Genomic DNA, 26,850 nt, shown 5'->3' with positions numbered 1-26,850 from the left:
GTCATTCATGTGCAAATAGAGACTGAACATACAGAACAATCACATTCTGCTTTATTATCGTGAAAGGGTGATCATAATATGCTGCCTGAACTTCATTTCTTGTTCATTAAGACAGTAAAATTGTGATTTTGGTCAAGTGTCTTGTCTGTGGGTACACAGCTTTTCAGAATGTGGTGTGATATTTAATAAAAATTGCTCATTTTGGTATTATTTTTCTAACTGAAGTTAGGTAGCTGTAAAAGGGAACCTACTCTCATGAGTTTTGACTGTTGCTGTTGTTTTTATTTTGGTTTTGCTCCTTATATTGGTGATTACATATGATTAGATTTTATGACACTGATAAGACAGTAAAGGGGGCGCCTGGGTGGCTCAGTCGGTTAAGTGTCTGCCTTCGGCTCAGGTCATGATCCCAGGGTCCTGGGATAAAGCCCTTCACCAGGCTCCCTGCTCATCAGGGAGCCTGCTCCTCCCTCTCACTCTGCTGCTCCCCGTACTTGTACTCTCTCTCTCTCTCTTTAAATAAATAAATAAATAGTTATAAATAAATAAATAAATAAAATATTTTTTAAAAAGTAAAAGGTAAATTTTAATTTTCAATCAGATTACTAAACTAAAATAGGTGAGTGATGGGTATTTTATATTTTAAATACTCAGAGTCTTTTACCTCAGGTAGAAATCTCAGGATTTTTGATATTAAGAATGGTATTTCGGGGGTGCCTGGGTGGCTCAGTTGGTTGAGCAACTGCCTTCGGCTCAGGTCATGATCCTGGAGTCCCGGGATCGAGTCCCGCATCAGGCTCCCTGCTCAGCGGGGAGCCTGCTTCTCCCTCTGACCCTCCCCCCTCTCATGTGCTCTCTCATTCTCTCTCTCTCAAATAAATAAATAAAATCTTAAAAAAAAAAAAAAGAATGGTATTTCGGTATTTCCTGGAAGACCAAACTGATACAGATGACATAATCATTGAGAATTCGGAACTTCCCTAATTCTTGAGATTTCATTATGATTTGGAAAACAAATAGATAAATGTCATTGACAAATTTAATAAGTACATCCATAAGATAAAAAATATTTTTCAGAGTTTTATTTAACCAAAAGTAGTCACTGAATTGCCACTACTAAAACATATTCAATATTCTAGATTTGAAAATGAGTACACATCTGCTAGAGCACTGACGTACTCTCTGTGTAATAATAAAATTTAAAAATATTTAATAGTTTGACTCAGCTTTTCTAAAATTATAGCTGAAAGTGTAGGACAAATTTTTCAATATCTCTGAATAGAACACCTTAAGCATATGAAAGTACAAATATTTTGAATATACAATCATATTTTATAGAAAACAAAAATAGAAATTTGAAGGATATTTACAAGTTAGATATATGGAAAAAAATACAATGTTTATATAATCCAGATTAGGGTTAGTATTATTTCAAGTTATACTTATTTGTGATATTTCACAATCAAAGTGAATTTGGTTAGTTTATTTGCAAGAAGCCCTCCTTTGACATTGCTGCCTTTAACTCTAAAATGTTTAGCGTTTTATTACTGTATTTTCAAATTTCTGTTTATTTAAATATTCAGCATGGACATTTTTTACAAATTTTTATAGAAAATATATTTGTTGAAATATAACTCACTATATAGGACCATATTAATTTCAATTGGCTATATTGAAATTAATATATATTTTATTAAATTTATATTCATTTTTAGGTAAATGGCTTGACTTCACAGAGAGGAAAAGTAATTTTTTGTGTGTGTTATAAAGTTATCCTCACATGCTTTCTTTGGGAATACAAATTTTGTGATTCTAACATATTCATTTCCAAGAAGCAATGCAAAGTGAGTTTCCCTTGACAAGTGAGAAATCTCTTCATAATTTCTGGGCCCATGTTCAATCCAAATATCTTAAATTCCCTGGCAAAATCATCAAACACTTCCTGCCATTCGAAATGAATGATAATTATAAGTTAGGATATTCTAATTTATTATATGTAATGAGTAAGCAAAGAAACCTAGTAAAGGTCAAACCAGATGAGTGTTTTAAGCCATTCATCAACAATGCAGATATAAAGAGCTTGGAAAAGATTACAAACAATATTAACTTCCTCATCCATTGAAACCATTAATAGTTCTTTCATTTTCAATTGTTATATCTTGGTTTTACAATTTAAGCACTGTGATGATATTTTTAATGTAAATTAGATTTGTAGTCTGCTTTTATGTCAAATCCCTATTATACTTTGAGAGTTTTGGACATATTGCAAAATACTAGACTAGAGAATAATATCCAGGAAAGAAATAATTGTAAGATAAAGATGAAGTAGACATATTTATAAATTGAGAGAAATGGTCATTAAAAGTAGAGGGTGGGAGGTTGCTGAAGATAGAAATAAGAGGGATATGAGTTGGAACAATCCCCTGATTAAAGTTCACCACAGATGAGGGTGGAATGCATTTGTTTCTGAGAGATTTTATTGTTGATTTAATATTCTGTGTTAGGTTGTCCTCTGGGCTAAGGGTAAGTGCTAGAATAGAGCAAAAGAGAAGAGCTGTGAATATTTGTAAAAGACATTGAGAAGACAGGGATTAAAAAGTTGCTGAACAAAGGAATAACAGGCAGAGCTATGGCCCAGGGAGGTTAGAGATAACTGTGTGATTTTGTTTATCAGTTATCAAGAGAGAGTCATGCAACTGATAATATTTACCTCTACAACACCAATTAATAGCATTGAATGATTGTGTTTAGTTGAATAGAGTAGGATTTGGGTATAATGAATTTTGCATTTGGAACTACTATAGGCAAGTAAGCTGTGAAGCAGTCAGATATATAAATACATAGCTGATTCTATCATTAAAACAATTAAAATTAAAAAAAACAATTAAAATTAGATTTTGAAATGACTATTTTTATTATTAAACACAGTTCATTCAATTTACCAAAATACCTATTGTATTCTGATCTCATATTGTATATACATATTATTTTTATATTTCATGACCAAAATGAATCCTACCAGAATTTAAATTCCTTGAGAGAAAGAAACATGTCCTTATATCCTCACACTTATTACAAACATACAGTACAATGCCCAGCACATAGACACTGCTAAAAAATAAAGAATGGGAATTCAGGTTATGGTCCTCCCGTATAACTCTTGATACACATTTGCACCATTAAAAACAATGATAGAAACAACTATTTTCCAAAGTCTAAGTTATTTTAGCAAATTGGAAATCTCCTCCTCAGTTATGTTATCCCTAAAATAAGATGTGGGAAAGATTTCAAAGAGAAGACTTGTATGTGTATGTATTTTCCTATACCTGTTACTGAACCTAGTTTAATCATCTTTTTAAAGTAGCTTTTGACCCTTACTCAGACAACCTAACCACTTTTGATAAATTAATACCACTTAGGGTCTCCTCATTTCTACAAAGCATGATTTCACTCCTCCAATTAAACTTTTAGAGCTGTTGTTCTGTGGTGGAAACCAACCAAGTTGGAAATATTTGGGAGGAAAAAAAATCATGTATTTTCTCACCAAAACTGAGAAGACAGAAAAAAAGATTAGGAGAAAATATGCAAGAAGATAGGATGTATCCAAAAATCTACTGTGCTAGTATAACAAAATTCCCACTGTGACAGTTATTCAGGAAAGCAGAGGTTAGAAAATGACCAAAAGTTTTGGGGCACCTGGGTGGCTCAGTCATTAAACATCTGCCTTCGGCTCAAGTCATGATGCCAAGGTCCTGGGATGGAGCCCCACAACGGGCTCCCTGCTTGGCGGAGAGCCTGCTTCTCCCTCTCCCACTCCCCCTGCTTGTGTTCCTGTTCTCTCTCTCTCTCTCTCTCTCTCTGTCAAATAAATAGGTAAAATCTTTAAAAAAAAAAAAAAGGAAAGAAAAGAAAATGACAAGTTTTTATTAAAATCTTGAAAAATTCTTGGTAATGAGAACTATGATCATGTCCTGGAGAACAAACAGGCAAATCTGATTCTAGTTACTCTGGAATCATGTGGGTGAGTCAATTTCACATCCTGGCATAATTGATGACTATATTCATAGATATTCATAGAAATGGCAGTTGAATACCCATGTCTAGCTAGCTGACTTTGCTTGGTGCATACAAGCTTTCCAGTTAATCATAGGGCAGGGATATATGATGTAGTTACATCAAAGACAGTGCCTAGTATGTGCCAGCATTATTCATGATAATAGAGTTATAAATATCAATAAGATACAATTTGCTTTAAAAAGGACACAGACTGCACAATTTTCTAAGTCTCTGACCTGATGCACAGATTCACAACATGGCTAATATGGAATCCCTAGCATCATAGAAATGTCAGACCATCTAGCTTATCTCTGCATTTAAAATTTCTCGATAATTTAAGTGGAGAACATTTAAATCACTTATTTTGTATTCATTATGTTATGTGTTAGCTACCTTCAAACATCCAAATGCCTCCTCATTAAAAGAGGACACAACTAGGGGCGCCTGGGTGGCTCAGTCGTTAAGCGTCTGCCTTCGGCTCGGGTCATGATCCCACGGTCCTGGGATCGAGCCCCGCATCAGGCTCCCTGCTTGGCGGGAAGCCTGCTTCTCCCTCTCCCTCTGCCTGCCTCTCCTCCTGCTTGTGTTCGCTCTCTTTCTGTGTCTCTCGCTGTCAAATAAATAAATAAAAAATCTTAAAAAAAAAAGGACACAACCAGAAATGGTGGTTAAAAGAAGGGCTTCTATTGCTCAGCATAAAGGAAATAATTCTTCAAAATTTGAATTTAATTTCTATCTCTAAATATATAGCCGACTCGATAACTTATAAACACCTTGAAATATTTAACAATATCTGTTTAAATGTAAAACTGAACTTCATGGTATCTGGATGATAAGAACGGCTAGGTAGGGGTTTGACGGTAAAATAAAATATAAAGCATTAGAAAATGTCCAAAGTGAAAAGACCAGAATAATTAATAGCAATGAACAATTTAAAAATCTACCTATTATTTAAATGTAAAATATACTGAGGTATTTATTGTGTTAACATCTAGCATCATTATGGCAAAAAGAAATTTAGTAAAATACAACTCTGTTCTGTGAGAATTTCTGTGAGAAATTACTGGAGGCCACACCTACTGCAGATATTTTCTACGGGTGCTGTGGGAGTGCTATGGAGTAGCTTGACACATTTAATATTAAAGACATTTGACTGGGGGTGTTGATTTTCCCATGCTTAGCAGTAGAGAGGACTCTTCTTGTATCATTATCGCCCACAGGTCCTTTTTCTATCTTTGTAATTTCAAGCTGAGCTATAACTAGAGGATTTACTCATTCTTAATTTCATCTGTGATTTTTTTTTTTTTAAAGATTTTATTTATTCATTTGAGAGAGCGAGAATGAGAGAGAGTACATGAGAGGGGGGAGGGTCAGAGGGAGAAGCAGGCTCCCCGCTGAGCCAGGAGCCCGATGCGGGACTCGATCCCGAGACTCCAGGATCATAACCTGAGCCAAAGGCAGTCGCTTAACCAACTGAGCCACCCAGGCGCCCTCACCTGTGATCTTTACGTAGATGATTCTCAAGTCAGTATTTTCAGCCTTTTCTTATCTCCCAAGAAACAGCCATAAAATCTGTTTTTCTTGTTTTAATATCAAGATCATGGAGTCTGTAAATGTTCTTATCTAGCTCCAGTACTAGACTGCCATCTCTATGGGGTTGACTCTCAAATTCTATCTCCAACTTTTTCCACATTCTGATCTCCAGATACGAATATCTAACAACCAGAAACATCTCAATTAACATCTTGAAAATCAAACTCCTGATTTGTTCCACCAAACTTGCTCTTCTCTGCTCAGGTCATTGAGCTGAAGGGAAGTTCCATCTTTTCAGTTACTCCAGCCATAAATCCTAGAATCATCATTGCATTTTTCTTACTTTGCAACCCACGTCTAATTATTTAGTGAATTCTGTTATCTTTGCTCTCAGAATATATTCAAAATAGAACCATTTTTTCACCTCAGCCATTGTTAATACTATGGCCCAAGCTACTTCTTCACTCTCACCTAGTTTATTGTAATAATCTCCTGAATTATCTCTTTATTTACTTTTATTTCTTTTAGTTTATTCTTACAACACCAGTCCCTTTAAAATGCAAGTTAGATCATGTCATTCTTTGCTCAGATTCCTCCAATTGCTTCCCACCTGGCTTTGGTTAAATTCCTGTTCTCTGTTACCTTTATGACTTTCCTTCACACCCCTCATTTCTATTCCCCATTTACAGAGGTTTCCTTGATATCCCTCAAGATGTCTAATCATTTCCTCCATAAGAGATTCGCACCTGCTCTTTTCTCTAACTTTAATATCCTTTCCTGACTTCTTTTAGGTCTTGACCCAAATATCATCTCTTCAGAGATATCTTTCCTAATCACTGTATTTCAAATATCAGTGTACTTAAAATACTACTCTCTCTCAGAAGCTTCTTACTCTATTTGGATTTCCTCTATAGCCCATATAGCCAGATGACATATACAGAGCTCTTTCTACCATCTCCTCCCATAGGAATATAACCTCTACTAGGATGAAGTCTTTGTTTTGTCCAATAACATATCATCACCAGCTAGCACAGAACCAGGTATATTGCAGAAACTTAATAACTGTCTAATGAATGAATTATAAATAATAGTTTTCACAAAAAATTGGCTGTGAGCACATATAAAAATGGCTGCTGATTTTAGGTGTTTCTGATTATATGTTTTAATTTTAATCTCACATTCAACTTATTCTATGAAAAATGTATCATTCTCTTTCTTTAATTTTCTCTCTCTGTTTCACTGGCATTATTGAAGATATCATGATTATCCTAGTTATGTATAATCAAGTAATTTTTGGCTTACTCCTGAGCTTGAACCTCTCTATCCAGGCAGGTTCCCAGTGTTTTTAAGATCTAAGGCATATGAGAAGTTTGGTGGAACTGGATATGCGTAAGATTCTTTAAATGCTTTTATTAACGCAACTCCAATAATCCTATTTGTTCTTATGCATTCTATCTTTTAGATAGTTAAGATGAATGAAGTAAGAGCCTTTATGTATTAGCCATAATCAAGGAAAATATGAATAAGCTCTCTTATTAAATACATTGGTTTATCCTTGAAAATAAAGATTACTTTTATGTTTAAAAATATATTTATAAAAATATATAACCAATATAAATAAATATATCTGTATAAAAATATAATCATAAAATTTACAAAAATACAAATATATACATATAATAAATATAAAAACTATAAAGATATTTCTGAGTGGATTTTTTTTTTTAAGATTTTATTTATTTATTTGACAGAGAGAGACACAGTGAGAGCAGGATCACAAGCAGGGGGAGAGGGAGAGGGAGAAACAGGCTTCCTGCGGAGCAGGGAGCCCGATGCGGGGCTCGATCCCAGGACCCTGGGATCATGACCTGAGCCGAAGGCAGACGCTTAACGATTGAGCCACCCAGGCGCCCCTCTGAGTGGATTTTTAACAGTCAAACATCATGTTGGCAGTTTAGTCCTTTTATTATTTTACAGTCCAGAACCCTCAATATTTAATCTAGAAGGTAGGAGATACCACAATAGCTTGGGTATTCACTGTCAATTCAACTTAGGAGCAAAGGCTCAATTACAGAAGAAATAGAAGGTATTGTTTCTTCATATTGTGTACTTTAAATAGGTGGTTGAAGCTAATCTGTACAGCCTCGCGTTCAGAACAAGCAAATGTTTCAAAGCACCCCACAACGAAAGTCACCCAGACCTTTCATAGCATTTTCAGTGATAGGGAACTCACTATTGCAGAGCATTAATCATTAACAAGCATTTATTGGATTTCTATCAGGTACCAAGATTTGTTCTAAGTTGCATGGTCTCAGCTTTAGATGAGACTGAGGAGGGAACTGTATCTTGAAATTCACATAATACTGAGAAAAGACAAACATTAAGCACAAAACAGTAAATAAGATAATTTTAGATTGTTGGTCTGAGATGGTAGTGAGAAGCCAGGAGTTAACTTTAGACCCGTTGTTAAGAACAAGGCTCTGAGAGGTGACTTACAAGCTGAGAACAAAGATGAAGCTAGTCAGGAGAAATGTGGGAGAAGAATGTTATAGTCAATGTAGAAAGAGGGTGCAAATATTCGATACGCTCAAGGAACAACAGAAATGCCCAGTGTGCCTTGAGCAAAGTGGGAGTGAAAAGAGAGTGTTCTAAGCGGGGACTTGAGTTGGAGATAGAATATAGCTAGATCCAGTGTTGTGCTGAGCCCTATTGGAGACAGAAATAAAAGGAAAAACAACAGCAATATTAATCATGTCCATTTAAAATTTTGCTGTTTTGTTCATCCTGGGTTTTTACATTGAGTTGATTTTTTTTTTTTTTTTTTTAAAGAAGACAGTGAGGACAAGGATGATGATGAGGAAGACAAGGACAACGAAGAGAAGGAGGAGGAAGATGCTACAGCTGGGCAGAACCAGGAGGAGTCCTAGGGACTACACCACCGCCTCCCTGGCTGCACTGAGGCCTGAGGGCTCCCGCCACAGAGGCAGCCAGGACAAGACTGGAGAACTTCCACTGTTTCCAGGCAGGTTCTGATTTGGGGTGGATTTTGGTTTAGCCCTCTCCCCTCCTTTTATTTGTAAACTGGTGTTTTGTCTCTGATTCTCCTTCGGCCCTCAGCCCTCGTCTTTCTTGATTGACATCTTGGCCCTCCTGTCTCATCTCTCTCCAGATCCCTTAGTTCCTCTTCTACCAGTGAGCACAGGGGTGTAGAGGACAAGCCCCAGGACTAAGATTCCATCTGCTCTCCCACCTGGACCCTCGAAGAAGGCAGGAAAAGAGGGTGGCCATCATTGACTAAATTATGTTTATCTAGATTAATAAATTTCTGCCTGAGGCAAGTACCTCTCCTGCCCTTACCCAAGTCTTGGCCCTCCTACATCCTTGTCAGTATTGAAAACTGTTCAAATGTCACCTTCTTACTGTGCTCTTTCCCAAGGAGCCAAGCAGCCTGTGCACAATCATATTCTCTCCTCTGCTTTCTGAATTCATTTAGATAGATCTACTAATTAGTATTTGAATTACATCTCCAGCAAATAACATTTTATTTACATTACCTAATTTAAGGTAATGTGAATCTTTTATAACTTGGGGACCTTCTTTAAGGAAAAAAATACAAAATTACAAATATATAATCTGCCATGAAAGTATTTATTTATTTATTTTTAAGGATTTTATTTATTTATTTTTGTGAGAGAGAGCAAGAGCACGCACAAGTGGAGGGGGCGGGGAGCAGCAGGCAGAGGGAGAAGCAGGTTCCCCCCACTGAGTAGGGAGCTGATGTGGGACTAGATCCCAGGACACTGGGATCATGACCTCAGCCGAAGGCAGACACTTAACCAACTGAGACACCCAGGTGTCCTAAATATTTATTTATGATAAAAAAACAAAAAACAAAAACTAACCCAATTACCTGAGCTTTAGAGATATTGGTCTCTTTTTTTCTGAAATTTTTTAGGCCATTTTTCAGAAATATTACCAAGTAATGCTTCCCAACTACCTCCTCTCTTCATCTCTCCACCTGAAATAGTCTATAATATCTAGTAATTTCAGGGCCATCAGCGGTTTGTAGAAGTGTAGTCTCTGAAGCTTAAACATCATTAATTAGTTTAATGGTAAACCCATTTCAGCTTCTCAAACAGGGTTCCAGCAGGAAACCCATGGAGACAATTCAATATTAACAAACCAGAGGTGGGGGGCAGGGCTAAAAGCCCAGGAAGGTATGTAAGGCACCCAGGAATCAGTAAAACAAGAAGTCATCACCATCACCACACTTAGGTGAGGGAAGGACAAAGTTCTACAGATGCTCAAAAGTACTGGGGCCTGGTGAGGCCAAGTGGAGGAGGGGAATTGTTTTCTGATCCTAGGCCACTGTCTCCTCTGGGATGTACCCAAGAGAAAGTAGGACAAGGGAATCTGGATGATGCAGTGCATAGAGATCATTGCCCTGACTAAACAAGAGCAGAGTGAAGAATGGATCTAGAGGGACAAACTGAGAACATAGAGCACATGTTTTCACTTCTACTAAGATTGATTATTCTTTGTATTATCTGAATCGTTGCCTGGGGCATTTTACCTTTTATTTGGAAAGAAATAGTCTGACAATAAGATGTGATTTAAAAGTAAATTTTGTGAAAGAATCCAAAAATATTGAGTCAAATTTCCTGGCTTGAAGACGAAAAAAGTTTATATGGGTTTTTCTAAAGACAGTACAGAATAGCTATAATTGGAATGTAATAAAATTTAAAAGAATGAAAGTACTTTTTATACAAACCACACTATTTTTATGGGCGACCAATATAACAAACTCATTCCTTCTGTTCTAAGACTGGCTTATTAAGAATTTCAGTCCTCCAATTCTTATTTCCTCTGAGGTTCAGTATAGAAATCCTCAGCTTCATGAAACTTTATTATTTCTGAAGTTTATCACTGATGTGTAATGGTGGATTGTGGCTATAGGAGTCATTTCCAAGTGGGTTCTTAGTAGGTTCAATTATTTGAATTTACTTAGGAAACATCTAATTTGCTCACTATCTTACATACTTTATTTACTTTTGATTGGAGTGTAAACCTATCACATAAAAGAATCCAACTTTTATTAACCACTTAAAAATGTCTTCCTGAAAACAGAATATCAAGTCCATACCTTCATCAAAATTTAAGATATGAATAACAAATAAACTGATTTTTAAAAATAAGATTTCTGAAGGATGAGATTAAATTTGCTATTTTAGGAGTGCCTGAGTGGCTCAGTCAGTTAAGCATCTGCTTTTGACTCAGGTCATGATCCCAGAATCTTAGGATTGAGCCCCATGTTGGGTTCCCTGCTTATGAAGAGCCTGCTTCTCCTACTCTTCCCCACTTCTGATCTCTCTCACTATCTCTCTCTCTCAAATAAATAAATAAAATCTTTTAAAAAAAATTAAAAAATAAAAAAATAAATTTGCTATTTTATTGAACTGAATAGAATTCATTGAATGCACAGGAAGGCCAATTAATAATTAGGGCAGGTATTTATAAGTGGAAGTACATAATATGGTAACCTCTGCCCTTTTGTCCACTTCAAATCACCAAGGATATTTTGGTATCTACTCTCAATTTTAAGGTTGACAAAAGTTAAAATAGGCAGTTAATGGGCCTTGACTGCACCAAAAGGATCAATCAAGGGACATGACTCAGTTTTGGAGTGTGTTAAGTCCAAGTTTGAAAAAGGGCACAAAATGTTCATGAAGAAATACACCTGGGCAAATCTGAGATTTGATACAATCCTTTAAATCTGGGAAATACACACACACACACACACACACACAGAGGCACACATACACCACACACCCTTAAGAGTAAATAAGTTAGTAAGCATCAAGAAAAATCTGAATTTGGGGTGCCTGGGTGGCTCAGTCAGTTAAGCGTCTGTCTTTGGCTCAGGTCATGATCCGGAGTCTGGTGATTCAGTCCCACATCAGTCTCCCCACTCAGCGGGTAGTCTGCTTCTCCCTCTGACCCGCCCCCCTCTCATGTGCTCTCTGTCTGTCTCTCTCAGTCTCTCTCTCAAATAAATAAAATCTTAAAAAAAAAAAGAAAAATCTGAATTTAAGAATTTAGTAGTAGAATATTTATTGACCCTTTTGACTGAGTGATGGGTGGATGGGGAGGGAGGAATGCTAGTTCTGTCCATTATATATCTTAGAATCTCAACCCATGAGATTATGAGAACCAGCTAGCTATTCAAATTTTGTTTCTACCTGGGTAAATAACTTTATGCTATTTCTAATTCTTGCATGTGACTTGTAGGTGACTTCACCTACGAATGTGAGTGGAAGTAAAGCATGACACTTTTGGACAAAGGCTTTTAAGAAAAAGTGTTATTTAGCTAAGACCACATTCCTTTTCAGCTGACCAGCTGTGAAAAACAAGATGGCCAAAGGAATGGCAAAGTTGTAAGACAGAAAAATAAATGGATTCAGTCCTTGATTCTCTTCATGGAAGAAGACCACCTACCAACAATGTTCACCTTCATCTACTGCCTGAGTGAGAAACTTGGATCATTTGTGAACCATTTTATATTGTAGATTTTTTAATTTATCCTAATACAGATATAAACCAATTTTGAGTTATTTAGCAATTGTCAAAAAATGTGTAGATGAGATAATCCAATGAAGATTTTTGGATAATCACTTAATTCAATTTTCCTTTTCTCCCTCCCTGTGATTCAATTAGAAATAGAGAAATTTAAACTATTTTTTTTGCTCCAAAGATGACATCTTTAAAAGGTATATTTTTACAAAATACCTTAAGACATTTGGGAAACTGAAAAAAAGTATGTTAATAACTCTAGAAAAACACTTTTCATCACATTCACCCATATGAGAAATTGTTCTTCACAGTCTACATATAAATTTATGATCTGTAAATAATGAAGCTAAGAGCCCTCGTGAAATAACATGAAAACAAACTCATTCATTTAAATGAAAGATTTTGTTTACAAGAAATACATTATCAAAGATGCATTATCATTGTTCATGTTGGTTAGCTAAGGTTCAGTTAACTGAAATAAATAAACTTTGTTATCAAAAGAAAAGTGAAAGATATCAGTTGTAGCTGACAGGGAAGAAATTGACTTAGCAGGGCTTGGAACTTTTTGTGAAGACTCATAACAGTTATACAAGAGCATTGGAAAATACAGCTCAAACACAATTGTTTCTATTTTATTCAAGCTCTTTGTAGGGAAAGACAAGCGAAATAACTGAAGGTAAGAAAACTGTTAAGAAGTATTCTATAGTAAAATATGAATTTCAAATCACATTTTAATAAAAAAAGGGTCTAGACTGAGTATGAAATTAACTTGATCTAGAAAGCAATATAGAAAATTTCTCTAACACCAATTAAAAGTATGTCATAAGAAGGAAGGAAGTCTTTTTTAAATTAGCCATATAATCACAAAGACACTATAAATTACAAGCATAGTTAATCCAAAATTTCTACTGTATATTTACATATATTACTGTATTTCCATAAGTAAATCTGGTAGTTGAGATTTTATAATAATAATAATTAATAAAATAATAATAAATTCCTATTCAGCCGTCATTTCTTTTTTAAACAAAATATGACAGTCAATTGGATTTATACTGACTGAATTAACTGGATTGATTTTGTGTGTATGTGGGCTATAGATTTAACTTTGGAGTCAAGGTAGAGTCATACTCACTGTAACTTAGAAAAGTGTGTGCTTTCAAATGTCTTATGTGACTTTGTTTCTGATATACAATAATGTAACCAGGCAGAGATACATATGTATGATTTTATTCAATGAAGTGAAATGAAGAGATTTTCCGTGAAAACCTGCAAGTCAGTATAAAGGTTGCAACTATCCTAATTTTAGTTATCCTCCAGAGGATTTTCTTTCCCTCAGTCTATGCTTAGCACAAAATCCAAGCAAATTATTTCAAGACTGGAGGCATGTATATGTGCAGGGAGAATAGCATGAAATTTTCTCTTTCATCTTTACGTAATTTAAAAGATCAGATATGGCAGCACCTTCGTGCTTGCTTCTCGATATGGAATCCAGTGGGACAGAATAAATCAGAAAAGGAAGAAAAAACCAAAAAACATGTGCTTATGGTGAGTAAAATAATGTGGTATAATTAAAAATGGGGGATTTAGTGCTCAATTTTGGCCAAAGTACATGACTATGGTTTAGTACTAAGACTGGAAGTCCAGTTCAAAGTATTAATATACTATACACAATTTACATTTTTCAAAACTTATTCACTTGTTATGCAATTTCCACAGTCATTTCTAGAGTTAGACAAAGAGTATTTGCTTTGTAACTGAACTCAGAAGAGAGGTTATAGTTTAAAGTGGTAGGGCAAATTAAAGATATAATAAGGACAAAAACCATATGTTTTCATCTTTCTTTCTTTTGTTCATTTTCACCATTCTTATATCCCAACCTTAAACTTGTAATATTAAAAATATTACAGATATAAGTTAGATTAATTTGCCACCCAATTTCAATTTAGAAAGGAGTCTCAGATATTGCAATGGTCATCAGTAGAAGACAACAGAAAATAGCATTTCCTCTTTTTTCCTCCACAGTCTAATGAAAGTATGAGTATGTACATGTGGGTATAGGCATATGCAAATATGCACACATATCCCACTAGCCTATAGAGTAACTTCAAGCAAATTTGAAAAGGGTGATCACTTTTAGTAGATACAGCCCTACAGAAGCATGCCTTAATGAATAGATGAAGACTTTTTGCAGAGAAGAAAACGTCTCTGCATTCTCCTAAGCATAGTGTCACATTATATGGTAGCCCTCAATCATCTCCTCAGTTGGTTATCTTTATGAAATAAGTGCATAAATCTCGCTATCCTAGGTAGAAACTAAGATACGATTGTATGAAGATCAGTAAGTTCCTTATTTCAGGGTTAATCATATGATACCAACTATAAAGAAAAGACATAATGGGGTGGGGAACTGTGAAGTCCGGGCATTTCCCCAGTCCAGTTAACTTGTTTTTGCACAAAAGCAAGTTACTATTCAGCCATTAGCAATATTCCTGTGTTTATGTTTCTGCAGTTAGCAGTAGGGCCTTGACTAAATTAGCAATTCTACTCCCCTTGTTCTCCTGACTTGACTGCTAGACTGTTTGTTAATTGTTCTTATCTTGCTTTCCTCTAATTATCCCCACCCTATTTCCTTGCCCATTTTAACTGTTTTGTGTGGAGTAAGAGGAGGGGGCTTTTGATCATTATTTTGGAGAAGAGCCATCAAGGTGATCTGTGTTCAAGCTGACCATTTGCTTATTTGAGGGGAGAGTCACCCTAAGACGCAGATAGAGCTATAGCTATTGAAATAGCTGTATTAATACTTATAGACATGTTTTACCCAGAGAATTTGAACTGCTAAATAATTAATTTGCCAGTGCTGACCTTATTGTGGTAAAAATGTCTCTTTTCTGAACTACTGCTTCACAATAAAGGTCTCTTTTTTAATAGTTTTCATAAGAACTATACAGATTTTTTCCTTTCCAATCCTTATTTGTTTATTATCTGCTTTAGAGGCAAAGCATTCCTTTCACTTTTCTAATGGATCTCATGACTATCTTCAGAAAGACATGCCTATTTAAGCCAGTTCCACTATGTGTTGCATTCACTAACTGGCCACTAACTAGCCACTTGGGAGATGGCCTACTTGGAATACTGGCCAGTCTTAAGATAAATAAGATAATAATGGGTCACACTTCTAGTGTTTTCTACATGGACCTACTAGGCTTTTCAACTTCAGAAACTGAGTACAAAGATGGACTAAGAAAACAGAGAGAAGATGAAAGTAACTAAAGTCAGAAAGTATAGCAGGGGCATCACTATGAACCTACAGAAATCTCAAGGATTATTAACAAATACTATGAACAATTTTATGCCAACAAATTAAATAACCTAGAGTAAATGAACACATTTCTTGGAAACACGCAAATTACCAAACTGACTCAAGAAGAAATGGAAAATCTCAACAAATCTAAAACAAGCAAATAAATTAAATTGATAATTAAAAGCGTCCCAAAAAGAATAGCCCAGGGCCAGATAGCTTCACTAGGGAATTCTATAAAATACTTAAAAAAGAATAAACACCAGCCCTGAGTAATACTTACACTCTGCTACCAAAGCCAGATAGGCATTGTAAGAAGGAAAAGCTACAGATTCAACACTTCTTATGAAAATAAATGCACACCTCTTCAAAACAATACCAGCAAACTGAATCAAACAGCATATTAAAAGGATTATACACCATAACCAAGTTGAGTATATCCCAGCACTGGGATTTAGAATCCCTGTGGTTCTAAATAAGAGAATCAATCAATATAACACACTTTATTTAGTATAATGAAAAAAAGAAATCACATGGTCATCTCAATCGATGCAGAAAAAACATTTGACAAAATACATCACTTTTTCATGATAAAAACTTTCGGAAACCTAGGAATATGGGGAAACATCCCCAAAGGAATGAAGGTCATTTATGACAAACCTACAGCCAACATCATACTCAGTGTTGAAAGACAGAAAGCTTTTCCCCCAGCAGGAACCAGACAAGAATTTTTTTACCAGAATTGCTATTCAGCATTGTTTTTGAAGTTCCAGCCAGAGCTAGAGACAAAAACGGAAATAAAAAGCATCCAGAGAAAAATCTGTGTGACTCTGGATTAGGCAAAAGTTTCTTAAATGTGACATCTAAGTCCTGACTCTATAAAAGAATAACCTTGGAAGAGTTGACTTCATAAAAATCAGACAAACAAAAATCTAGTCTTCAAAAGAAACTGTTAAGGTAATGATTAGACAAGATATAAACTGGAGAAGCGTGCCTGGGTGGCTCAGTTGGTTAAGCATCTGCCTTCAGCTCAAGTCATGATCCCAGGATCCTGGGATTGAGCCCCAAGTTGTTGGGTTCTCTGCTCAGCGGGGAGCCTGCTTCCCCTCTCCCTCTGCCCCTCCCCCTGCTTATGCTCTCTCTCTCTCTCTGTCAAATAAATAAATAAAATCTTTAAAAAAAAGATATAAACTGGAGAAATATTTTCAAATTATGTATCTGAAAAGCTTTTATCCAGAATATATGAAAGAACTCCCAAAAGATAATAATAATAATAAATACCTGATACAAAAATGAGTCAAATATTTAAACAGGCATTATACCAGAGAAGATATACAAATAACTAACATATACAAAGTTAAAGAACTATAGGAAAAGATGCACCTTAATAGTCCCTAGGGAAATGTTAATTATAATAAATGGGAGGATATGGAGGAACTGCTTCTCCCGTAAGTTTCTGTGAGGCGTCAAAAGGTACCTTGGAAACAGTTTGTCAGTTTTTAAAGTAGGTGAGAAATACCTGCACTTTATGATCTAGCCATTCTACTCCTAGATATTTACTGAAGAGAAAAAAAAGCAAATATCCATACAAAAAAATGTGTATACAAACACTTATAGCCTCTTTATTTTTAATAGCCCCAAACTAGAAACCATTTAAATATCTGTCAAAAGGGAATGGTGTCAAGAACTATAAAGAGTATGAATTTTTAACTTACTTTCAAGCTAAACATTAACTTGCCACAGTTTCATGGATAGTTGGCCAAAGACATGAAACTTCTGGGTCAGAAACAATGGACATTATCACCCAGAGCACAGCAAGCAACACAAGTGTCCTGGTCACCCCTGTTTTCCAGATGCCAATTTAACTTATTTTCATTTAAGTGAGCTAGATATGTATCACTAGCAGCAAAGAGTCTAACTAATGTAGCACTAGGAAAGGAATATTGAAGGCAACATTCCTGATCTAAATTGAGTGGACTGACTTAAGGAATATTAGGATCAATGAAACTCCTTCATCATGATTAGGAGCTTGGTAGTCATTGAGTTTTGTTTTGCTGGCTCTTCTTTTTTTTTTTTTTTTTAATCAGAGCACTTTAGTACTATTATCCCTTACAAATGGGAAACCTATGCAAAGAAAGAGTAAGTAAAGTTTTACCATCTTCTTATACTGTGTTTTACAGAACTATGCTTCAATAATTTAGAACAGAAATAGTGAAAGCAAAAGCACACTGCTAACTGATGTATTAGCCGCTAGAAAACTAAAACATAAGACTTGAACTGTGCAGTTTTGCAGATGTGAAGTTTGAGACCTCTAGTGAATTGCCATAATATTAATATTACCAAGAAAAAAAATTGTCATTGACCAAAGTGGAATATGGAAATACAAAATGAAGGCCTCTGATGGAGATCTAACACTGAGAAGCATACGAGAATATCATTGACCATGTATCATGTGAAGAGCCTATAGGCATATATGTAGGGAAAAGGTAGGGTAGTGAGAAATAGGGGGAAATAAGCAGAATAATAGAATATGGTATACCACAGGTCTCTGACAACTTCCGAAATGTCCACCTATTCACTAGCGGACAGTTAAAATATTTCATAGGCTATAATCTTGTTTCAGGGTAGATTTATATGTTAATAGAATAAGATAATTTTAGATAGTTATCCCATTCAGCCAGTCCCACCTTTTCAATATTCTATTCCAGTGCTTGCAATCTTAAATATATGAACATCATAAACTTGCCATCTAACTGGGGAAATGAAAATATTTTGTAGCTTTAAAATTGATATTAAAAATAAAGAATCAAAAAGGAGGATAAAGGTAATATTCAGAAATGATAGCATCTCTAAAGCACTGAGGAAAGCATATTGGATCTAGCCCTCAATATTTCAGTAGAATGAAGCCATAGTTATATTATCTAAATTTATTATATGCAATTCAAAGAATAATTGTCTTACCAATCAACTCTTACTCAGGATTATTCAGTAATTAATTTATATTCATTAAAATACATGAACTGACACTTAGGAGATGCTCCTTAGAAACATACTGGATGAGATCTTAAGAATCTATTGTAAGATTGAATACTTACTGTGGAAGAATGTGTATACTTGTTGGTATATATTGATCTATAAAACATAGGATGATGATTTCATGTAGGTCTTCTTTAGTGCACTTAAAAAAAATTTGAAATTATTTTCATAAGATTAATTCATAAGGTTCTTCCTGAGGCTGATATATTTATGGAGAGCCGCCATAGGTGGAAGACGAAAGAACAGGATAAGTAGAAAAGAAGATTACATTCAATGTGCATGTAAGCCAGACATTTTATTTTGAAAATCCACTCTCATAAGTAATATTCCTTGACATCACCATCATTCCATTCTCCTGAGCTCAATATATACAAGTCAACATTTTCACTCTGTTTTTTTTATTTGCTTTCTTTCTATTTGCTCTTTCCTCCACCTCCCAGTTTTCACCAGTTCAATTATATTCCTTCACAGCTGCTACCCTGGTTTGTGCTCTTGTTACTATATAACTAGATAATTATTTTAACTCTCACTGATTCCCATGTTGCTAGATTCTCCTCTCTTCCAAATCTGGCTGTCAGATTACCTTTATGGACTTATCCCCTACTGCTTTTTCCTTAATACTTTTGTAAATTCTAGTTGCATGAAGTTAAAAATAAGCTTTTTTCACTTTTTAAAAAATGGTAATAAATAAGACCTATGTACCTATAATAGATAAAGTGATAATGAAAAATGTTTCTCCAAGTCAGTCTAGGAATTTATGACAAAAAATTATATCAAATTTCTTATAAATGCTATACATTTTTGTGCTTATCTATACACTTGGCCTATACTATCTTCACACAATTTTTTAATAAACTCATAAATCTTCATACTATCTTTACACTCATTTATGAAAACTGAGATCTAAATATATTTCTAGAAAAAATAAGTTAAACAGTGAGCAGTCTATGTCCTTCAAGTTCATTTAAATGGCAGTAATTAAAAAGTACATGACATATTTTTGATAACAGAATATGAAATATCAAGGTACATCCAACAAAAGGAATATTTGCTGTCACCACAAAAATATACTTTCTAACTGACATTGATAAATTTCAATAGAAAATGTAAATATTTAAAAGTGAGTATTGATTGTGTATACTGTATTTAATTTACATATGGCAATTATATTTAATGTACTGCAAAGGATAAGAGCCTCTAGTCTCTACAGCCAGGTTGCCCGTGTTCAAATCTGGGCTAAACTGCCTATGAGCTCTGAACGATCTACTAACTTTTCTATGTTTCTCTTTCTTTATAAAATACATCTAATACAGATAATAAAAGCATCAATATCATGGATGTGCTGTGAAAATTAAACGAGCTAATACTACTAAATCCTTATAATAGAGATCCTGGTATCAATGAATTTCATATATATATATAATTATTTATGATTTCATATATTTTAGTCATTATTTGTAATAAAATAGATATGCCTTTATATATTTCTTCATGGATTTCTGCATTTCCATGTTTTCTGAAGTAACCAGATATATTTTTGTTATAATTCTATTTGCTATAATTACTACATATTTGTTTTGTTCTAGATATATTGTAATAATTAAATACTACTACTTTATTTATTCATTTTACAGGTGAAAAAACAGCAGATAAGTATTTTCAAATTGTAACTCCAAAGTTATAAATTTAGGAAGTCACTCAATGAGGACTGGCTTAGTACAATGTTAGCATCTAAAGCCTATGTGTTTCTTATTGTGTAATTCCTCTGACAAACTTGGACAGGAAGAGGAAAAAAATGCAGGCTTAAAATTAAAGATAAAATAAATGAACGGCACCATCTCTGAAATGTATAATTTTTATACTTTACTCTCAATTGTAAAGGAATATCTTTTCAGCTCATTTGTTGCAATTTTCCTACCTTTTTTTTTTTTTTTAAGTCTTATGAGGTCATGATACCGTTTTCATCTCAAGATCTCTCAACAGCCCCACCCTCCTTTTTCTACTTTTTCATCTTAGGTTACTTAGGACATCATTCTAATTAGTCTATTGAAGATACCATGAATGACCTCCACCCTCTTATGATCCATGGCCAAACCTAGTTCCCCATAAGATCATCCTGTTCTCTGGGCCGACAAAGAGGAGCTCATGATTGTTGGTAAAAATTATTTTAAAATTTGTGATATCAAACTTAAAACTCCACTTTGCCAACAACATCACTGCATTTTTTCTTATAGGCTGCATCAACCAACGTCTGTAAATTCCATACTCTTGAGTTTTCTCCGCTCTTTTCATCATTCTGCTTCAGGTGGTAACAATTGTTGCAGCTTTACTTCTCAATACTGTGGTGCTTCTTTACATATCTCTCATCCTCCTTGGGCTACCTAGAGTATGCTCTTCTCAAGGTGCTGGCAAAGGCCCAAAAGGGCAAATGTAAAAATGCAGGACATCTTATGGCCTAGGATCAGAACTGACATACTACATCCACCTAAATTCAATTGGCCAAAGCAAGTTACAGGATCAGAGCCAAAGAAAAGGAGAAGAGCATATACTCATTCCACCACTGAGCCATGCAATGTGTGAATGCAAGAAAGGGTGAAGACATGGAGGAAATAAGGAAACCTATTGACTGTGTGATATTTAGCAGTATTTCATTTTATATCTACTGGGGAAGGGGGTGGGGGTTGTTTCAGAGGTTATAGGAAGATAACCAATCCAGAAATTTCCGTATTTTATAGTACATTTCCAGAGACTGAGTTAGTTCATTTTAATAATCACTTAAATGGGGCACCTGGGTGGCTCAGTCGTTAAGCGTCTGCCTTTGGCTGGGGTCATGATCCCAGGGTCCACCTGTGATCAAGCCCCGCATCAGGTTCCCTGCTCCGCGGGAAGCCTGCTTCTCCCTCTCCCACTCCCCCTGCTTGTGTTCCCTCTCTCGCTGTGTCTCTCTCTGTCAAATAAATCAATAAAATCTTTAAAAAAAATAAAAAATAATCAATCAAATGTAATGCCCTAAAATCAATTCATGAAACTTTTCTTTTTTTTTTTTTTCCCCTCTCATGTGGTCAAGCAATTAGGCTTCAGACTATTTTCCAGATTTGGTTCCTTGTTTCAATATATTATGAACAAATCTTGGTTAAAAAAAAAAACCTGCAATTTTTAGGCAGTGAATTATATAAAACTAGCTTCATTGTATTATGCTTTTATCACAAATATTTAATGTAACTACAAGGTACTAACCATTTCATTTGAAGCAGTAAAAAAAAAAAAAAAAAAAGATTTCAACACAAATCCCTTACCCAAACAGTTACCACGGCCTCACTCGTAACCTCGTTGATTATTCTAGGTGAAAGTGCCTTCCCCTCTATGATGTCTAGTTGTGGGTAGCCTTTTCCTATTGTCAAGTCAGGAGTAAAAGGCTAACTTGGCTAAGGTTTACATATCCCTTCTCCTTCCCAAAATGATTCTCAGGAACAATGTCCCAACAAAATCTCTACTGAATATGCAACAAAGACTACAGAAATAAATGAAATACTTTAAAAAGTCATAGCTGTTACTTTTATTTCTGTAATGTTTTCAATTTGTTAGTTTATTTAAAAATTGTTGAAAAGATAAGCCACTTGTATTGAGGTTTCTTCCACTGATCTACTATTTTTAATAATTGTTATTCATTAAAATATCTGTGTTGAGAAAGTGCTTTTAAATTTAAAGTCACAAAAAACATTTTCATTGTTCCCAGTTAATTTTTTTTAAAGATTTTATTGATTTATTTGACAGAGAGAGACACAGCGAGAGGGAACACAAGCAGGGGGAGAGGGAGAGGGAAAAGCAGGCTTCCTGCCGAGCAGGGAGCCCAATGTGGGACTCGATCCCAGGACCCTGGGATCATGACCCGAGCTGAAGACAGACACTTAACGACTGAACTGCCCAGGCGCCCCATGTTCCCAGTTAATTTTTATACATATAAAATGAATGTACAGTAAAGATTCAAATTTATCTAATTTTCATCTGCTGTGAGTTAAAAGAAGCTAAATATTTGAGACTTTCACAGAAGGAAACAAAGAGAAAAAATAAAGATATTGTGGTCAAGGATGATACTTGAGAAGCAGGCTGAAGAGAGGGTTTGAGAAAAAGCATATTTTTAGGAGATAAAATTACACCATTCTTAGGAGATAAAATTACATCATACTTTGTGAAAATAGAATATAGACTTGGAAAATAAGGAGAAAACATTGCAATTATTTCATATATTCTGAATTTCTCTAACATGTCGTTGATATAATTTGGCAAAATGCCAAAAAAGTTAGCATTCTGGCAGATCATTTTTATATCAATCCTTTAAATATATGCTGGACCATTTGCACCATCTGCTGTATAAGCTTCTGCAAAGAGAAGGACAATAAACATTTCTGGACTTCCGTGTTAAAATGCAGTGCAAGGGGATATACTGTATTGAAGTGAAAGGAACCAAAATAAATAGAGTGGAAAGAAGGTTATAGTTCAGAACAGGACAGAAAAAGAATGAAAGCTGAATCTTTTCATTATAACTTGTTTTTGATGTGTTTGGAAATATTTATATAAAAAGTTAATATTCCATATTCATATCAAGTAAAATAAATCTCTACCAAGCTATTCTTGAGAATGACTAATAGATCAAGAAATGTATTGTTGGGGCCACATTCATTAATTAAAAGTATGGTGGATATTCCCACATTGTAAGGAATGAAAACTGATAAAAAAGTATTTTTGTGTTAATTAATTTAAATATTTACAGAAAACAGTTTTTAAGTATCAAACTGTTATAAAATATGTGCTATGTTCTCTAAATTCAGACATTTTGTTATCAAGTTATTTATGGCTTGAGGCCAAGGATGATTTTAGATAACTCTACATTAATAATATTCTGGTTTCAGATGATGCTCTCTTAATAAATTCAACTCTCTTTCTTAGGAATATGTCAATTCCTAGGTCAGTAACACACACACACACACACACACAAACACACACATGCACACACCTCCTTCAGAAGGAAAAAGATCAATTGCTTCTTGGGGAGCCTGGGTGGCTCAGTCGTTAAGCGTCTGCCTTCGGCTCAGGTCATGATCCCAGGGTCCTGGGATCGAGTCCCGCATCGGGCTCCTTGCTCAGCGGGGAGCCTGCTTCTCCCTCTTCCACTCCCCCTGCTTGTGTTCCCTCTCTCGCTGTCTCTCTCTCTCTGTCAAAAAATAAATAAAATCTTTGGGCGCCTGGGTGGCTCAGTTGGTTAGGCGACTGCCTTCGGCTCAGGTCATGATCCCGGGATCCTGGGATTGAGTCTTGCATCGGGCTCCCTGCTCTGCGGGGAGCCTGCTTCTCCCTCTCCCACTCCCCCTGCTTGTGTTCCCTCTCTCGCTGTGTCTCTCTCTGTCAAATAAATAAATAAAATCTTTAAAAAAAAAAAAAAAGATCAATTGCTTCTTTCTCATTTCCAGGAAGGTGCTTTCCCTTCAACTACTCCTCAGCTGACTTCAGGACATGACTGTGAAACTCATCATCTGGAGGAGTTACAAGTTCTCTAGCTGAGCTCTTCAGCTCTTATTGTGGACTTATGAATTCCAATGTTCTCTCATGAAAACTAGAAACTCATTTCTTCAGTTTCTTATTTGGATTGTTTTTAAGAAAACTAACTAAATATGAATTTCTTTGACCATATGAACTTACAAGTATAAAACTATTACAGTAATTTGGTTTAAAATACTCTTACTTTCACCATCCAGAGATCTGTAGTGTTTGTTTTAATTATGCTATAAAGTACTTTAGACTTCTGTTTTTTTTTTTTTTTTAAGATTTTATTTATTTATTTGAGAGAGAGAATGAGAGACAGCACGAGAGGGAAGCGGGTCAGAGGGAGAAGCAGACTCCCTGCTGAGCAGGGAGCCCGATGCGGGACTCGATCCCGGGACTCCAGGATCATGACCTGAGCCGAAGGCAGTCGCTTAACCAACTGAGCCACCCAGGCGCCCCTAGACTTCTGTTTTTAACTCTGACTGTTTGGACACATAGGCATCTATACCTTTAAGGAGCTTACTGGTAGCCCTCCACAAGATATTTCCACATCCTAATCCCAAGAATCTGTGACTATTACCTTAGATGGCAAAAGCTGAGATTAAGTTAAGAATTTTGATAGGAGGAAGTTATCCTAGCATTTTATAAGTGGGCCCTGAATCCAGTGACCCTCCTTATGCTAGTGAGACAGAGGGTGATTTCATAGAGACACAGAGAGGAAGCAATATGACCACAAGGTGAGAATTTGGAGTGATATGGCCTTATGTCACAGAAGGCCAATAGCCACTAGAAGCTGGAAGAGGTAAAGAACAAATTCCTCCTTAAAGCCCTCCAGAGAGAGTGTGGCCTCGCCAGATTATAAAATTTTAGCTACCAGAATTGTAAGAGAATAAATTTCTGTTGTTTAAAGCCACCATTTTTGTGGTAATTTGTTACAGCAGCCTCGGAAAGTTACTGCAATACACTTGGAAAACAAGAGTGAAAAAAGACTATGGAATTCTCACACATTTGGACATAGTAGTATAGAATTAAAGAATGGAAGAACACTAAAAAGTTCAACAATTAGTATTTACAACTCACATTTATTGAACAGGTGTCATATACCCAAGCTCTATAACAGCTATCACAAAGATAAATAAGAGTGATCTCTCCTATTCAGGATCTCATGATATAGTGGCATGACCCATCTATACCTTATGTAAAAATTATCTAGAAGGCGAAACATCAAGCTTTAATGGCAAAAAAGATAGGCAAAAATACAGGCAAATCCATTTTAACAGGTTTCTAGGCAGTGCAGTTTGATGGAAAAAACATGAAGCTTAAATCCAAGCTTTTCTATCTGTAACTGGCTGACCACGGACAAGGGAAATACAGTTTGTTATTGTCATTGCTATTGTTTGTTTGTTTTGTTTGCTTGTTTTTTAGCTTGTGTATCCTTATCTCTAAAAATGATTAAAACAGTACTTAAATCAAAAACTGGGGTAAGAAAAAAAGTGTTAATCTATATTAAAAAAATATCTTGTCTTACTAACCCATATTCATGTGTTACTAGACAACTATACCTCCCATCTGCAAATTCTCTCATGGTTTATTTTGGGGTGGCCAATCATTTTACTTTTCCTAGAAATTACCTAGTTTTGGGGTACCTGGCTGGATCAGTAGTAGAGCATGTGACTCTCAATCTCAGGGTAGTGAGTTCAAACCCCACATTGGGTATAGAGATTACTTAAAAATAAAATCTTAAAAAAAAAAAATTACCTAGTTTTAGCACTAAAAGTCCCATGTCCAGGGAATACTCTTAGTCATAGAAAAACTGGAAGAGTTGGTTCACTCTGAATTTTTTTTTTTTTTTTTTTTTTTTTTTATGGTCACCAAAGACATGGCATCCTAGAAATGATGCTCCTGGCACTCATGCCCTAGTGTAATCCTCATTGACTCTGACCTGGCTGTGACTTGACTCACCAATCAAGTCTGGGACTTTTAAACCTAAGCATTTAGAGCCTGGCAGCATTTGTATTTATGTTTTTCTGGAAACCCAGAACTAGAGAAACTGTAAGGAGAGGAGACATAGATAGATGTATAGTCAGAGAGGCCTTGAGACTACATGAAGAATGAAAAAATTCCAACCAATCAAGTGTTTCTGTTGAGCCTTCAGATGACACCAGGCTGAGCAACCATTTTACTGCAAGTAGCTATGAATCCCCAACCGAGATCAGTAGGACTGCTCAGCTGAATCCAGTTAACTCATGAAAGGGGTAAGAGATAACATAATGGGTGTTTTCACCACTAAACTATGTGATTATTTGTTATATGGCAATAGTTAAGTAAAATAGTCACAAATGATTTGCTTTTCACATGCCCACAAACCAATTACCTATGACAATCCTCTTGTAGCATTGGCTCCTTTTCCCTTCCTTGAGCTGGCTCCCAGAATGACTTAAAACTAATGTCCGCAGTTGAGTTAAAAAAAAAACTTTGCTGTTGTTTTTTGATGTTTTTTGCAAAAGATATTCCATTGACTCTGAACATCTTAAAAATAACATCTGGCCTACGCTTTAGGGAGAACAAACTGAGTTCTGAGCAGAGCAAGGGGTGTCTTCTCTCCTATTCCATAAGGTATAGGAATACTTGAGAGCTCAAAGATTTGTGGTTTTGCTTGAGCCATATCTTTTAATCATGTTGTTAATCTATTCACTTCCCTTCCTATAGGAGCTCAGTCTACCAGATCAAACAGGGAGTACATACCACATTCTATCTTTGTCATCATTTCCTCCCAAATCTGTCATCCAACAAAAGTCCCCTTATTTCAGAAG

Source organism: Leptonychotes weddellii, chromosome 8 (assembly GCF_054177405.1).
Source record: "Leptonychotes weddellii isolate Sample4059 chromosome 8, ASM5417740v2, whole genome shotgun sequence".
NCBI classification, from domain to species: Eukaryota; Metazoa; Chordata; class Mammalia; order Carnivora; family Phocidae; genus Leptonychotes; species Leptonychotes weddellii.
This window is presented reverse-complemented; position numbering follows the sequence as displayed.